The sequence below is a fragment of the Gallinula chloropus genome, assembly GCF_964237585.1.
Source record: "Gallinula chloropus genome assembly, chromosome: 4".
Taxonomy (NCBI): Eukaryota; Metazoa; Chordata; class Aves; order Gruiformes; family Rallidae; genus Gallinula; species Gallinula chloropus.
Genome location: NC_140088.1, coordinates 15,054,930 through 15,066,501, shown reverse-complemented (window position 1 = coordinate 15,066,501; position 11,572 = coordinate 15,054,930).

The following is an 11,572-nucleotide window of genomic DNA, read 5'->3' as shown; positions in this document are numbered from 1 at the left end:
ATGATAATAAAAGCTCCTTAACTTTTGTCTTAAGGCTGTTTCTGGTGGGAACCCCATTCCTGAAGTTATAACACAAAACTTCTGTTGCCACTCCTGCTCACCAATGGCAGAAGCTATGTGTGCAGCTTTGCCTGTCTATATCTGCCAGACATTTTTCTCCAGCCCAAGAAAGGCAAGAGGAAAGCAGACTTCTTCACCACGCAGCAGAGAAGCGGCGTGCCCTGATACAATCACCCTTGAACAGAGCTGAGGGCGGGATCCCTAGGTGAACTTGGCAAAGCAGCTGACACACCTATGGAGGGGGACGGGAAAGGATTTCTGCTACTTGTACGTTCTTCCCAAATGTGCTTTGGAAGCCGGGGTGGAGGCACGTTTTATTGGGGTTCAGCAATATCTCCCTGTGGCCTGTAGTCTGAGCACAGAAGAGGCTGAGGAAAAAACCCCCAAGAGTCTGGAGTTTGTGTGGCAGTTCATTGTCTTCAGTCTGGTCAGCTCCATGGGGGAAGTCTGGGGGCTTTGAGCACAGAGTTTCCAAACACTGAGAACAAACCCTAAGCATTTGTAAAAACCACAGAGCGTACAGTTAATACACCCAGATGTGCTGTCAGCCCCACAGCACTGCATCGGAGTGGAGGGAGTGTGTAAATCTTGGAAAGGTTAAAGCTGAGAGACCAGCGATACGCATAAAGACTCGTGTGCCTTCCAGGAGGAGGAGGAGGGGTGAGGTGTTATCATTCTCCATTAATCACTTACATCTCCAACCTGCCTAAATCCTCTGAAAAGAACCAGCAAAGAAAACACCAGCTGCTGTAGCTCCTACTTTTTCCTCCATACCCACCAGTCTCCCTCCCCCCTCCCTGCCTTCCCCAGACTGTGTTTATTTTTACTGCTCGTGAATCAGCCAGGAACTTGCTCCCTGCAACAGGATCAGCTGAGAACAAGCTGCAGATTCAATGTTCCCTGAAATCCTGGGTTTGTTTTGTAGCTTACCACCAGCAGCAAAACAGTGGAGAAAAGGAGAGAAAGTGATACACGTCTTCTTTCTCACCCGGGGAGATGGGACTTTCATTCTGCAGAGAGTGGGACTTCCCCAACTTGCTCTCTGAATGCAGGGCAGCTTTCACTGGAGATTCTGAGCATGCTTAGCTTGTGAAAGTCACTTAAACCATGAGCCTGAGTGCTTTGGGAAGAGAACTGTTGTTTCGTATAGGAGCTCCTGGCTCCTACAGTAACCCGCTGCACGCAAAACGCCACGCCGCACCGTAGGCAGCACAGCGGCTCTCCCTCCCACAGGGGCTGTTTGTTCTCTCATCTCTACGCACGATGTAAGAACTGACCTGTCGTGAATAAGGGAAAGATTTACCCTCCAAGCTGGACTGCGCTGTGGCCACCGCAGCTCTGGCGTCGGTGCGATGGTTTGCACCAGCGGCAGGGGAAGGCGAGCCCCTGGCTTAGCGAAGTCACTGTCTTGCTTAGCAGAAACCACCCCCAAGGACAGCCAGGTACACAAACGGGGTAGCAACTGGTGGTGGAGAAGAGACTGATGGGGAGGAGAGGGGAAAAAAAATCAAAGGGAAAAAGGAACTGAAACACCCCTGAAAAAGTGTGTGTGGGAAAACTGAAAAGGGGTGAATGTGGCAAAGCCACTCTTGGAAGAACGAGCATCTTCCTCAGTTGGGACAGGGTTGCCTCTGCAGTGCCTCTCTGAACCCACACTGTCTTAACTGGAGCAGCAGTGACCGCAAGACCTGTCCCAGGATGCACTCTCCTGCCAGGCTGTGTTCCTGGTTTCTAGGAGGATCACACTATCCATCCCTAAGCAGCAATAATTTGCGGAAGCAGGTTAGGAGTCCTGTCCTCCAGAGAACAGGGAAATCCTTATTTACAGAGGAAATACACTCCAAAATACCAGCTTTCTCCAGAACCTTGCGCTCAAACAGAGCAAAGGCCACCCTGACATCTGCCATCCAACAAATCATGTCATCCAATTTAAACCCAGCATTTCAAGCTGTGCACCTCTGAAAGGCACAAAGTGCTACCCTTGTCACCGAGCCCAATGGAAAAGCACTCGACTGGTGGAGAGGGGTGCGTCCCCCGTGCAGCACTGCGCTGCAGCACGCACCGGGAGGCTGACTTGTCACTTCGGCACTGGCCTGGTGCAGAACTGCTAATCTCTTTCAGATTGAAGAGGCTGTTTGCTGCCAAGACTTCTCTGCCAAAAGATAACTTTATAATACTGATAATCAGGCGCCCTGTGATGATTAAATGCCTGTTGCTTGCCTCTGTATGAAGAGTTTCTTGCTGACAAGCTGCTTATTATGGCAAACCATTTGCGTTATGGAAAAAGCAGGGCCTGTTACTGAAAAGTAGCAAAAAAATCTTATCTTAGCCTAGAAGTGGAGAAAGTGCAATTAATTAATTTGTTTCTGAATCTGACCTCTAGACATAAGAGATTTTATAGCACAGCTACATATTGTAATTACAGGATAGAGCAAGCCTATACTGTAGCTTCTAGTTAAGTGTGTAATGAAGAGCGAAAGATTGATGTTCAGTGTGGTCAGATGACTAATACACTGGCAACAGCTGAACTGGTCGAGCAAGAGTAACAGGCACCTGAGATAGCATTTGATGTCTTGCTGAATAATGACGTTGTTTCCTATGTTGATTATCTTCCTCTAACCTGGTAATTAACTTGTCCTAACAGTGTGGAGTGCAATGTTAACATTCAGGACACGGCTGCTCCATGTGTAGCTGGTGCCGTGCCACTGCGTGTCCTTGTACTTGTTATCCTCCCTCAGGAGCACAATGGGATTCTCCCACACTGCATGCAGTGGGCACGAATATATAAGAACATATGACAGATAAGAGATGCCTTCTGAGAAATTTGTGTTAACTCTTCAGTCTGGTCTGGGAAACCAAAAAGTACATGAAGTGAAGAGAACATCCTACTTTGGTTGCAAAATATTGTTAGGTAAACCTTTAGCGCAGATGAAGCCGCTTTCATCCTAGGATTTGTGGGAGGGGTTTTCTTGGTCTTGAACATATCCTTTTTGTGACGTTCTTCATAAAGACCTAGAACACTTTTCTTCCAGTGGAGTTCTAGCTGTCCTGCTGCGTTCAGATGATGATAAAACATGGTTGAGTCATTGTAGAGTTTAAGCATGGTAGATGCCCTACATCGCTAAGTCTCACTGACTGAGCTCTGTGCAAAACTTCATTGTGTCCTTGGCAGTTTAAGTCCCGGAAAGTTTCCTGCTTTTTATTGACCTTAGAACCAAATCACAACTTGCCTAAAAAAACCCCAAACAACCCAACAAACCAAAACCAACAGGTGGGATTCTTAGGTGAATTTTCCCTTAAAAAGAAAAAAAAAAAAACAAACCACCCTTAACAAAAGAAATCCTTTGATGTGGAGGTTTCTGGCACACTGTTCTGTAAACCTTGTGCATGCCATATCTTCAAGCAACGCCACTCCTGAGTTTTAAAAGCTGTAGGACTCAATTGTCACAGGGTTTTAAGGCTATGGGCAATGGCAGAGGAATTGGATTTATAATACCTGCACTGCTGCTGAGAATTTCCTTGGCGGGGTTGCATTTAAGACTGTGAGCTTGACTGGCAATGGCTGGGTTACCTGCCACTGCAGGCAGGGCTGACTCACCTGGGATTTCTGTAGCCTGAACACTAATAAAAAGCCTGTGACTTCCAGTATGCCTGGGGCTCCTGTCTGCTGCTTTCTGAGTTTGAAGACAACATGTATTCAGAAACAGAGAGGGGGAGGCAGAAATAAAGGAACAGGGATAGCCACAGTCTCAGATTACAGTTTGGGTACCTCCATTTCCTGTTTCTGAGTGACTTTGGTCACAGTTACAATGCCTAGTTTAATCTGCTTTACAGAGCTACCCACCACCCACCCCCAACCCACCCCTCCACCCCACCCCAGAACCCCTCATCTCAGAAGATGCATCTGAAAAAGAAGGCCAGGAAGTGAGGTTGGACTTGGATATGGACAGAGAGCTGAACCCAGGCACATTGGCAACGGATGCTGACCAAGTGTGTCGGCAGTAGGAGGAGAGTAGGAGAGTAAGGGCACTCTGTAGCTGATAAGAGCGGATTAAGGATTTGGCACTGAGCAGGCCATGGGAGGAGAAGGACCTTGTTCAGAAAGGCAGAGTGAGGAATCTCTGCCAATGCAGTTCCCGCCCTAATGAACTGACCGCGGCTGGAAATGGTTATCTCAGGACGGTGCTGAAAACCAACTACTAGGACGGATGAGATGTTTTAGGTGTTGTAAGACGGCGTGAGTGACTCTTGCTGACAATGATGCTTCAGAAGCCCTGCATGTGGGTCTCATTTTCTCTCTCACGAGGGGCAGGAGGAAAGAGACAAACTAGTAACATTCAGCTGCTATTTCAGAGCTGCTGCCAAGGGGTCCAGGCTGTTCATATGGCAGAGATGCCTTTGAGCCCTCTGTACCTCAGCCTCGAGCGCCTCTGCTGCACGGGCTGGGGTGGGCATGTGAGGTGGAGGGCTGCTGGGGCAGATCGGGGAGGCAGGCGGACAGCTCATGTAGAAAACAGTTTTGCTGTGCTTAGATCCTGCAGTTTTTTCTTTCCCCCTATTGTTAAGTGGCATTGAGCACCAGCAAAACAGGAAACTGCTTCCTCCAGCCGCTGACCTGGCCAACCCAGGGCAGCTGCTGGCTGTGCAGAGCAGCCGCCCCACACCACCCCATTCCTAGAAAGTGTCTGGACATTTGGTGGAGGAACCTTAGGGAAGAGCAAGAAATACCAGTGAAGCTTGAATAAGCAAGTAGGCTCGGCAGCTCTTACAAGAGGGTAGTCATACTGGAAAGATCTAGTGGCAGTGGCCAAAACTGTCTCTTTTTTCCCAACATGAGGGCTTATGGGAGTGAGAGCAATAATGTCTAGGCCAACCCCTGTCACCTCACTCATCTGGTAACTAAATTAATTGTCTCTTTGTGGTGCCGTGCAGTGTGCAGCTCTTGTATCAGACATCCTCATTCAGGCTGTGAAGAAACTATTGTTTTACAGTTACTGCAGCTTGTGTTGTGATCCTTAAATCTCAGAAGTCCAGCCAGGTCTCACTTTGCTGGGCGGCCTCAGAAGAGGCAGGAAATGGTGCTGGTGAGGTGGTAGGTGACCCTTTTCTTCCTGAGAAAGCAACAGCCCATGGTATCAAGAGAATATATGCTGCTTGGGTTTCTGTCCTTCTGACGCGACTACAAACGGAGGACAGCAAAGACCTTGTGGCTCCTTCTCTAATTACACATGCCCTGGTATTCTCTGATATCAAGGACAATGTTGTCCTCCCTAGTGACATTCTGCTGACCTAGAATTGTTTTGTTGTATTTTTGGTTGGTTTTTTTGTTTTGTTTTGTTTTGTTTTAATAACGTGGTGTGATATTCTTCATTCTGTCTCTTAAATACTTACATAGAAAGAAATAATCCTGTAACCTCACTGGGAGTGTCTGGTGGAAATTTTTCACAACTGCATTTCTGTGTTTCTGAAAGTAGGACACATCGACGTGAAAGAAATGATGCTCAACCCAATCTCTGTCACCTCATTACTCTTGAGCTCCAACTTAATTACCTCCCTGATGCTTTGCACAGCTCTTAACCAGACATTCTGTGTCTGCTCAGAAATCTGCCATACAAAATGAAGTGATGACTATATACCCTCTTCCTGCTGGAGAGATGAGCGGTGAGGTTTGGTAAGGATCATTTCTAGAGCACCCAGAAGGCACACTGTATTGTACAGACAGGCCTGATCCTGCACCACTGGAGGACTTACAAAGACCCACTGAAACCATGCTGAATGCTTGTATCGCAAAACTGGTTTAAAGATAATAGCCAAGTTTTAACCTCAGTGAATTTGTGGTAACACCAAAGACAGAGTTATGTTAACAGCTCCCAAATTCCGACCTCCCTTATACCACTCTGGCTGTATTGATGCCAGTGGGATTGCGAGGCAAAAGAATTTGATGATTTGATTTGATTTTGAGAAAGTGCTGAGTCCCTTGTGGGAAAGTTCACACCCCAAAGCAGAGGGGACCTGCCTGAATGCCTTGCAAAACATACTCCTGGTTCAAACACAGATCAAGGTCTGCCATTTGAGCAGCCCTGTAACCCTAAGAAAAATATGTGAGGTTTACGCCAAAAATTAATTTCACATCCCTAAAAATAAAAATAAAACCCCATAAGTTTTAAGAGTAACAAAAAATATGAGGTATAACTAGGAAGATATTATAATTCTGGCCATGGAGAAGACAAACTGGGAGTTCCACCACAGTAGACATCTCTGGGTTGTAAGGATGTGAGTGATTCTGATGTGTGAGTGTCTCATTTATCCGGACTCAAACCCGACGCTATTGCTATGTCACTTCTGAAGACTCGTTCCACCAGGCAGCACAGCGCTCTCAGACACACAGGCTACCTGGTGTGTGCACCGGGTGGTGTTTCTTCCCAGCAGCAGCAGCAGGAGGCAGCCGCCGAGAGCAGAGAGGCTGCCAGAGATTATCATTGGCAACAGACAGATCGGGTCAGGACAGGACAGCTCAGCTGTGTCACCTCGCAGGTGCGCTCACTCCTTCAGAACAGGCTGTTCTCACACTTCCCTCTGCCCTGCTCGCAACCGAAAGCTATCGTCAGGACCGACGTGCCTTCAAAACACAACGTGGATGCCCGTATCATGTGTCTTTTTTGTATTTCTTCTTCTTCTTCTCTGACCACCTTACTGCAGTGTTTTGCATTGGGTTTGGAGGTCTCTCAGACTGGGTTTTGTTTGCCCTGCCCTTCAAAAGCGAACACACGTGGGGAGACGTTGCCGCTTCTCCCTAGGCCCTCCTTTATAGTCCGGGAGTTAAGTGACTTGCCCCTCTGGTTTCCCTGTTCCCAGCAGCGTGCTGTGCACTGCAGCGTTACTCCCGGGTTCATTCCACGCGCGGCACTGCAGGGATGCTGCAGGGATGCGCTCTCCCTGCTGCACGGTCCCCAGGGTGAGCTGTGCCGCAGGGCGTCCCTAGAGAGCACTGCTGACACCGGCAGTTGCACAGATGACCAATTCTGCATTCAGGCTGCCTTTCTTTGGGCATTTCCCCCCCCCCTCCCTATTTTTTTTGTGAGATGGGAGCTTTTCACAAAACCATTTTGAGCATGTGTGAGTCGCTTAACAATAGAGTAAATACACATCCCTTATCTCCCCTGAGAGACAAGCTTTATAAAATCCGGATGGTACTTCAAACCTGTGAAGCCCTTTGCCAACAAACAATCATTTTGTGTTTCACTCCAGATAGGCTTTGGTTTGCCCTCCAACAGTAACGTGGGGCATTAAGAGTTTTAAGAAATGCACCTCTATCTATTTCCTGGTGTCCCTCACAAAATATAAATCACTGTTAACATTGCAGCTACACAAGGAAAGTCAGTCAGTGCCTGCTGAACTCACGGCTGCACTTAGCCTATCTTTGAAACTCATTTTCTGTACATAAAACATAATACTAAATAAAATAGGAATTTGCCAGGATGAACAGAAATGTTAAGGGAAGACCTCAGTGTACACAAAGATGTGAGGGAACACCTGTTTTTTGAGGAAAGCTTCTCTTTGGAAGTTGATCTTCTCAGCAGGGGCTCAGCAGCTTTCTGGTGGCGTATCTTGGTCTCAGAGAGTTCTAGAATGCCTTGTTTAGTTCTCTGAATCTATGAAATATTCAGAATCTCTTTTTCACAGCTACTGGCTGATCTGGCAAAGAATACCACTTTGTGCATGTGTATCTTATCTTGTCCAACAGCTCTCTGATCATCATTCCCTTGCACGTCTGTCCTTTCTTTTCACAAGGGACACTCGTAAAGAAGGCTAAGACTTGGTCTGGGGACTGACATTCCCCTGTAAGCCACGCTACCTGCTTATCGCTTCCTTGGAAATCTACCCACCGCTAGGAAAAAAGAGGAACTTTTCACTGCTGGAGTCAGAACTTCTTTATATCCTTGGTGCAGAGCTTGGGGATGTTTTGGTAGCTATTCCAGGGTTAACAGCCTTTCTGCCCAACCAGCCGCTGTGAAACATTGGCTCTGGAAGGCTTTTCCTTTGCCCATTAATCTCAGGTCTGGTGAGGCCAGTGAGGCAGTGAGGTGTGCATCTCTGTTTTTCCAGTGCTAATGATAGACTTGTAAGGGTGTGTGTGGGGGGGGGGGGGGTGGGGGGTGGGGAAGCTGTTATTGGCGTTTTGCTTGTGGTACTGATTCTCTTCCCTGCGCAGAGCTATACTTTGACGTGGTATGCTTGAACTTACAGATCAAAGAGAATTACCAGAATGATCCACTTGTGAATTGTGGGCCATTATCTGTTATTAACCCATGGTGAGCAGGGCGGTGAGCAAACTGTACTTTACAGTGCGCTATTACATTTCTGCTCACCGCGGTGTGCAGCAGCCGAGTGCATGCGTGTGACAGTCCGTAACGAGAAGCAATCTTTCCTGGCTAATTCAAACAGATCTTTGCCAGCCTCTGCTAAGGTTGAACAAGAATTTAACTCACTTCTAATAATTTTGTTTTTCTGCCTCCTGCCCCTCCCACCACATTTAGGAGGGGAGAAGGTGAAACCTTCTCCCTTTCTCTTCAGTACACGCTCGCTTCCAGGAAAACTTGGAAGCGCAGCAACAACCTCCTCCAGTTCCCTGCCAGATTTCCTTCAGGATTTAATGATTCAGGTGGCTTCATTTGCTAAATTTTTGCCAAAGAAAGTAGTTCTCTACTGACACCATATAATAAAGTTGAGCAAACAGGAGGGCTGGTAGGAGACTTATTTTTATTGCCTGGCTCTAGTCACATGACAGATCCGGTTACAAAATACTAATGCCCCTGCCAGCTCTCAGGATCTACCAATTCCTCTTGCTACTGTTTTAATCCAACCTGTCTTGCCTGTTGTTGTCTTCTTTCCCCTTTCCTCCCTCACCCCCCGCCCCCCTCCCTATTTTCCTGGGGGTGGGGGTGAAGGGGAGGCATTAGAGTGGGACAGGAGATGGAGTGAAAAGCAAGTATATCATGATTGGGAGTATCCCTTTAGCTCCTTCAGTGTTTGTTCAGCACTTTTTCGCCAGCTGAATAGCTTATTCCCTCTGAGCGCTGGCAGCCTTTGGCACAAGTAAAGCAATGTCAGCATTCCCCTGCTCCATCTATTTTTTGGAAAAGAGTCGTTTAAAATATTCCATTTTCACCTTGTTTGCAAGTTGCATGAAGGCTTCTCCCCCAATTATATTGTGACATTCTGGCTTGAAAAACAACTTCAAGATCAGGAAGATAAGCTACCCTCCCCCCCCAACCAAAACAAAAAGGTCTCCTCCTTTCTTACAGAAAGAAATTCGGCAATTCAGTGGAGCCACCTCTTTTATTAGCAGCAAGACAAATATATTTCCAGGAAAAAATGCTGATAAAATAATAGATTTGAAAAATGCAAACTTTATGCAACTCTCTGGAGTTCTTGACAGTGGTGTCCCCTTTGTCCCCTCTTCCAGCATAGAGCAGGACCAGCACCTTTGGTGCTATGGGTTCCTGCAAGGAATCTACCTAGACAGTTAGGCACCCAGTATCTTCATACGGTCTCTGGTGTATAAGCTACACTGGTACTGAGCCCTCGGCTGCATCAGGGTGGGCATGACTGTCCACAGTGTGCCAAGGGCACACCTCAGCAACAGAAGTAGCTCCTCATAGTGGGTTGGGATGTTTGTGCATAGAAGGTATAGAAAAAAACTACTTATCTCCACCTTTATGACAGAAAAGCTGTGGCACAGGGAAGTTTGGGGACCAGTTCAAGCCACCCAAGCCTCCTCTGGTGAATTCAAGGGCCAGAATGCAGGCGAGAGATGTGTAGTTCCTGTGTTTCTGCTACAAGACCACCCATCTTCTCTCTTGGCAAGCAGGAGTGGAAATGCACTTCTGCCTTCCAGTGTCTGTGCCATGGTCGTTTCCAAGGGGGAGTATGTTGCAATTGTTTTAGTTTTTCCATTCCTGCTCTTCTTTCACAAGCTGCCTGTAAGTATCTGCAACACCCTTGCACCGTCCTCATTCGGAGCTCTCTTGAAAGCACAACCCTACTCTGGTTTCTGACAAAACAACCTCTTGTAATTAGGAGCTTGTTATGACTGCAACCGGGCAGGGTTAGAGGAAGTACGTGTCAGCAATGACTTCTGGCATCCACCTGTCTTCACTTCTTGTGGACACTGGCTGTAAGCTTTTAGGGGCAGGGTCCATCTTTCTGCACAATTGTACAGGGCTCTGGCCCATCAGTGCTTCCAACCGCAGCACTGATGACATCCCTTTAAAAAGCTCATTTTCAAAAGACTTAAATAACATATATCATTTGCTTCAGCTTTTATGAGTTTGTAACAATATGAGAAACAATGACATTTATTTCCAAAGACTTTCCTTCTCAACTGCAAATACTATAAGTGCAAAAAAATCAGAGGGCTAATACCATCCATGGTTAGGGGCCATGTGCGCTGGATCCCTCCACTGGTTTTGATTCCAGCATAACGGAGTCAATTTAATAATCTGGTAGATGTGGATAAACCACGGTCGTGTTGTGATGACCTGCTTCTTGGGTATTTGTTTCCTTGTTCTGCAGGCAGTTTCATTTCTGTGTGTGCAATCACAGCACCCTCTACTGCCGCTGGGTTAACCTGCAAAAGGACAACAAATGATCGCAAACTCGAAAGGATTTTTGGAGTGACTGGACCGATTACGAAGTGGTTTTATTTATGAAACACACACACACACACCCGTGATAACGATAGCGCATGAAGGTATATTTTGGTCAGTACAGAACGCAGCCCTGAGCTCCTAGATGAACGAGGTATGAATTCCTCAAGGGCTTGAGCACCTCTCAGCCCCAGAGTAGGTAATGTCCTTTTTCACTGTACATGAGGCATTATCTTCTACTTTTGTTAGGTCCACGGAGGTGCAATCAGTTTTCCTTGCGAGAAACGTTAAAAGGTACAAGCGCAAATGCCACTTCTCTGTGTTCCCAGAGCGATTAACTTGGGACTGGCAGAAACATCCCCTTTCCAGGACGTGCCCCTCAGGAGCGTGAAGTATTGATGGTGCAAGAAACCGCCTCCCTCATCGCTGCTTCTTGTACAAACTAAGGGGTTTTGCTCATTTCGTCACCAATCGCACCCCTCGCTCCCCCTCCAAGCCTCCTACCAGCCTCACCGAGCCGCCAAGACCGTTCACAGCGGCCACCTCGGCACCCCGCTGGGGATGACGGCCAGCCGCGGTTCCGCTCTCACGGGAAGCTGGCGGCTTGTGAGCTGCTCCCGGCGCCCGGGGCCGCCGCGGCACACGCGGCTCCCAACGCGCGGGAACCACGGCCGGAGGATGACCTCCCACCCCTGCCGCTAGTGCGGCGCCCAAACCGGGCTTCTGCTTCTCGGCGGGCCCACTCGCAGGCCCCCGGTGCCGGCCGGCGGCTTCCGCGAGGCCGCAGGGACGCGGCCGCCCGGGCGAGGGAGGCAGCCGTGTCCGGGCCCGCCGCGGTAACGCAGCGTTTGAGGCGGAGCCGA